At 37.3% G+C, this 6000-nt stretch overlaps 1 protein-coding gene across 1 annotated transcript in view; it reads right to left on the bottom strand.

The window, feature by feature from the left end:
- Window positions 1-561: 561 nt before the first annotated feature.
- Window positions 562-6000, bottom strand: part of LOC102513647 (UPF0462 protein C4orf33 homolog) — a 577478-nt gene continuing 572039 nt past the window's right edge. The window contains exon 8 of the transcript XR_004313736.1: window positions 562-651. The gene's annotated coding sequence lies outside the window, so the exon portion shown is untranslated. The remainder of the gene's footprint in view (window positions 652-6000) is intronic.

The following is a 6000-nucleotide window of genomic DNA, read 5'->3' as shown; positions in this document are numbered from 1 at the left end:
CTATTAATAATTTCTCTAATAAAAGCCTCTAACATCAACAGAAAGATAAGCACTGACTCTCAATACAGTCACACAAAATCTCTGCATTGGCCAAAGGAAATCTGACAATGGTCTCAATGAAAATCAGACTATAAACCTTCAAGTCATGTACTTCCATTTTCTTTCTTTGTCATGAGATTTGTTTTTATGGGAGATTGTTAAGTTTATATTTAGCAGATGTTTATTACATTGTTAAAGAATCATCTAGTTTTTAAAAAGTGAAAGTTCAGAGCAGTGTAAGCTTACATCCACATAAACTACTTTCATAGGCTTGGTTGGCAGTTGTCTGAAATACCTGTAAGACTTGAGGACAGATTCAGAACCACCTCAGAAGCAACATAGCTCAGTGAGCCAAGCAATTGAGTGTGACTCTGGGGAATCTATTTTCTAGTGCTGATTTTTCTTACTGCCAGAATGAATCTAATTCCTCCGTCTGTGCATAGAAAACAGGCTGACCCAGAGCACATAACTACACTGCCAGAATTGCAAGAAAAATAATGCAATTTACCAAGTACACCTTACCTTTCGCCACCTCCTAGATCCTAACGCATCAGCCATGTAGGCAGTATAAAGGCTGCTGTCTCTCACATCTCCAAAAAGCTTCAACCAAGCCTGGGCCAGAAAGAGTGAGAACAAGTAGTTTGACTCATTGAAAAATGAAGTAAAATATTTTTCTATACAAGTAACTAGAAGAGGAATCCAAAATAACAACTTTTGGAATCAAATAGCTCATCTAGAAAACATCCTTCTAATTTCACTTTATACTTTACTTGTTTTATTTTTCCTCTATAATTTATGCATTTTTTAAGCACCCAACATTTATTAGACTGGTAGAGTCACTGATTCACTGAGCACTGAACTTAATTTACATACTTATCATGAGGAAGAATTAGCTACACTCTTGTTACGCTTTTCCTCATCCCAAACAAAGGATCTAAAACCTACTCGACACCAGGATGTTGACTTTTCTTTGTGGCATTCTCAAGACTGGGTCTCCACAAAAGAGGTACCTGGTGGGGACTGAGAACTTATGAGCTCCTTTACACATTAGCCTAGAGAGAACAGGATGTTGCTAGGGGCAATCTACAGCCTGGTGGGCAAGCTGATAAATCTATGGATTGCAGGTTCCCCCTTGACTAACCCCCACCCTCCATCCTGATGTTGCTGAGAGAGCCTTTTCTTCAGAAGCCTCAGTCTCTGCCATTGGTAAGTGTGATCCAACTAAATGACTACAACGCGACAGTGCTAGATCCCCTTTGTTCCCTAGTGTAATTCTCCAAATTCCCATTTCATTATTACTAGAGTGCAAGTTCAATTTCCACTTCTATCCATTATACTTTTGCTAGCCCAGAGATTTCATTATCCTGCATAGAGGGTTAACACTTCACCAAGAAGTAGCCTAGAAAACCCACAAACTCTTACACCACAAAAACTGATCAGTTTTGGTATTCCTTAGCCCAGATCAACATGTGAGTACAATCAGCAGCTGTGAGCATGGAATTCTACTTGAGATTCCCAAAATATATAACAAAAATAAAAATAAGAGTATGACATCTAATGTGTCATTTTGACTTTTAAAAATTATCTATAAATAATTTATACAACTTCAGTAACTATATTACACCTAATTATAATACTCCTTTACATGTTTATAACACTTTATAATTAAAAATTTTTTTCACATATATTATCTTATTTGAGTTCATCTGTTTCTATTGCATTTGTTCTTTTAGGAGAGATGTCTTCAAACATTATAAAGGTTTTAATCATGTAGTAAAAATATGCTAAGAATCTCTAATGAAACCTATTGTGAACGTGAATATAAATGCATTTGACAATTGCAAAATCAGTTGGTTCACTAAAATATAGTTTACGTTTCCTAGGCTTTTTTGCATTTTAGAATTTTTAATCTCCCAAGTGTATCATTCTTTTATAAAAATGGCCAGAGCGTTCATGCCAACAAAACTTAAATCTACACCTCAATGCCTAAACCAAAAATAAATATGCATTTTGAGAGGAATAAAATGATCGTTAAATGTTTAATATAAATATCCAAAAATGACTCATTTTGTTCACTTGAGAATCTCATGTACTGTCAATTCCAGAATATTTTATGAACATTTGGGCTGCCTGTGAACTAGAATAAAATTGCTGGAGTTTGAAGGGGCCTTGGATATTGGTTATCTATTTCAAGATAACCACTCATTTAGCAGAAAGGGAAACACTGAAATGAGGTGACTTGTCCAAAGTTATATGGTCACCATGTGATAAAGCTGAGATTTGAACACAGATCTTATGACTTGCAAGACCCGTCAGCAACTGGGAAAATTTTCCCATGGGGCCTAACATAGTAGCCAAAGCTATGCCACATGACAAACTCTTTTTTTCCAGAAGGACAGCAACAGAAAGTTAAGCCATCTCCATGGTAATTGTTTATCTAGTTACTGGTTGGATGTTGTATTGAGGCCTTAAAGTTACCACCTGTTCTCCACTTTGCTCTGCTCAGACTGCTTCAGAAATCTGGGAAATATAAGCATCCTTTATAAATTATCCATTTCACCTCTAAGAATTATCCATTTAATTGTGCATTGTAGAAGTTAAGTTTCAAAACTTTTCATCAAGTAGACACTATGGAGAATTAAAGCCACATAAGACAAGGGTCCTTGTTTCCCGGAACACAAAGGATTCCATGGAAGTGACTCTGAGGTTCCAAGGACAAAGGGAGATAGAGAGTTATACTCCTTCCTTCTTCCATCTCTCTAAACTCCAAGTGCCTCCACAATATTAACATAAAAAATAGAAAAATACTGATCTATTTGTGTTAGCTCTTACTTTTCTCAAATAGGAAGATGAAGTGACAAATGCCATTCACTTGGAAAATAAGAACAAAAAGCAACCCAGAAAACTAGCTTAAAATGTTTGGAGTCATCTTATTGCAAATACCTAGTATTTCAGGTTCTATAAATGAGTTTAGGGACTCCTATGTAGCTTCTGAATTGCAGCATTCCTCACTTGACCTTGACATGTTGAAACAGTGTCACATATGAGTTTCCAACTTAGGTCCTCTATCAGCAGATTCATTCCTCGGATGGGTGAACCAGGAGCTCTGTGCTGGGATTGGCCTGTCTGGCTGTACCACACCTTGCTGTTATAAAGGCTCTCGTTTTCTCAGTTGTCTGCTGAGACCCCACTATGAATGGGCCAACTTCCCAGAACAAAAATGGTGTCACCCTTCTTTCCTTCCTGTCTGAACCTAACTACAAAATTAGATTTCCTTCTTATACCTGACATTGTTTGCACCATTCCTGGGTTTAGGTGCTTTTCTGGGCATCGCCCCTGGGAACTATATGAATAAGGGGCAACCTTTCACAGAATACACCTGTTCTAGGTACAGTTTCCCCAGAAGCAGAGTCAGAGATAAGGGTTTGGGTGGAGGCGGTGTATTCGATGGCTGACTTCATGAAGCAGGAGAAAAGGAGGAGACAGACTGGTCATGGAAGAAAGAAAAACCTGGATAAGGAAGCACTTTGAGGTTACTACTAAGAGACAGATTGGCTTGACCTTCTGAAACCTTCTGAGAAGTATAAAAAATGATGTCATTCAGAATTGTTCACTTAAAAGATGGCAGAGTAGATTAAGCAGGTTCCTGTAGTGCCAGAGAATTCTCCAGATCAGAGAATGGAAAGACACATGGTCAACTTCAGGTGAGTTGGTGTCAGATGAGTCTGAGTTTGCAGAAAGCCATCCGCCACAGTCACAGCTGAAATCAGAGCTGAGCGAGGGCCTGGGAGGCAGGCCCAGAGCTGCTGCTGCGCCACCTCTCCTGAGCCTGGTCTCCTTTCTCTGCCCAGTGGATCTCACCACCACTGGGCTCACCATACCTTCCATATGAGTCCCCTTGCGTTATGACACCAGGGAAACCGAAAGACACTTCACCATTTTTACTAATAAAGCTGAAGTAACAGGTGATGGTAAGTGCTAGAGACGCCACCGAATGCCAATGAGAAGGATCATCTGAATGAGAAGGACATTTAAAAAGAGAAATGTGGCTAGTTTTTTCACTTTTAAATCTGTGAAAAACACAGCTCAAGCAGGAATAACCTACATGAAAATGACAGGAAATAGCAAACATTCTATCTTAGGCAGAGAGTCAACAAGCTAACAAGTTCATCAAAGGAATGGTCAATGCATTTGCTATATCTCAAATAACGGAAGCCATGGGTGACAGAGAGAGAAAAAAACTTGCCATAAATGTAAACACAGAACAGTAGCATTAGTCCAAAAATTTTAAGCTATTCTGAAATGGAGGAAGTTTGATTTGGAGAATAAACCTAGTTAATTGAAAAAGGTTCATTCCATGAGGAAATTAAATCTTTAGTTGTCAGAGAACAAAGGTATTGTCAGAAAAAAGGCTTGTTGGTTTATATGTTTAATTTTAAAAGAGATGAAGAAAAATATCACAATACTAAATAGCCACTATTATTACCACTCACAATTAAGGCCACTGAGGTGTAAAGAAGTAAAGTGATGCCCTCAGGTGACAGAGACAGAGCGTGGAAAGGCGATGCTAAGCCCGCCCTTGCTAAATTCTAAAGCCCATGTTCCTTCTACTGCCCTAGACAGCAGAACAAGCCTTCCAGTGATTGCATTTGTCACAATGTACTCTATGGCTATAGGAAATACTAGGTTTTTTAAAAAAATGTATAATTAAAAATAGTTTTGCAATTATTGAATGATTTAAACATTATATATAGGAAGCTCAAGCTTTCACCTTTGTATATAACTATAAAGTCAGGAATTTAATTTTGCCCTCATGATACACAAGTTTTCCTCATCAAGCCAATACGAAATACAGTAAGGACATAAAAACCATATTTGTAGAAACTAGATGTTTAAATATTCTAAAAATATATGAAACATTGTATATTGTTAATACTTTTAGCTGTATGACATGTAAATAAATAACCTAAACTCAGATTATAATATTTGTAACATATATTGTCTGGCATATTTTACTTAATAGATAATCTTACAATATTATGAAGGAATATCTTCAAGGTGAAGATAACTTCAAAGTGGTCAACAAACTTTGAGAAGAAAAACTTTGGAAGACTATACAAAACTGATTAAAGTAGAAAAAGAAATAAATTAAAACAAGAGAGCTGTGATAATCTGTAAGAAAAGTTTCTTCCAACAATCTGAACATCTAAGAGTGTGAAACAGTTAATGGTGGACAGAAAAGAAATCACAAGTCCTATGAAGTTAAGTTAAAGACCTAAGATTGATATCTAGAGGAAACAACAATTCCTAAGAAGGGAACTTATTTATCCAAAATCTAGACAGAGAACTAGTCATAGATACGATCTATGACTAGTTCTTATCAATTTGTGCTAATAAATGGGGTGGGCTTGTCTACATCACTACTTGAGAGTTGTTGAATAACATATTGCCACTCCGGATACTTGTAATTCAGTAAGTTGCGTAAGTGTTATAAAAATACTGGACATCCCAACTTGGACAAAGTAAGGATCCAAGTGTGCCTGAACATGTGTCCTGAACTGGTAATTGAGACAGAAGAAGCCAATTTGCAAGACTGATTTTAGCCATAGGAAGAAAATAGGTTTCATTCAAGTGGGGTGGAGGAAAAGACAGCATCCAGCTAATGTTCAATACCTTTCCCTCCTCCCAACTCTTAGATTTGTGGCTCAAACAGACACAGCTAAAGTTAAACAAGCTTTTCTCCCCAGGGGATGCTGATGGTCAGGGCCACAATGGACAAGAGTCCTCATCTATGAGAAATACACTTGGCTTTGTTACAGTGTCGGCTCCAGGGCATGTATTCATGAGGATGAAGCTTTGAACAGTGTGTTAGTACTAGTTTTGATTGCAAATGACAGAAAACCAGACCAGTAATTAATCAAAGAAATTTCTCTTATGCAGTAAGAAATGCTAGAATGTAGA

Source organism: Camelus ferus, chromosome 2, assembly GCF_009834535.1.
Source record: "Camelus ferus isolate YT-003-E chromosome 2, BCGSAC_Cfer_1.0, whole genome shotgun sequence".
NCBI classification, from domain to species: Eukaryota; Metazoa; Chordata; class Mammalia; order Artiodactyla; family Camelidae; genus Camelus; species Camelus ferus.
This window is presented reverse-complemented; position numbering and strand designations above follow the sequence as displayed.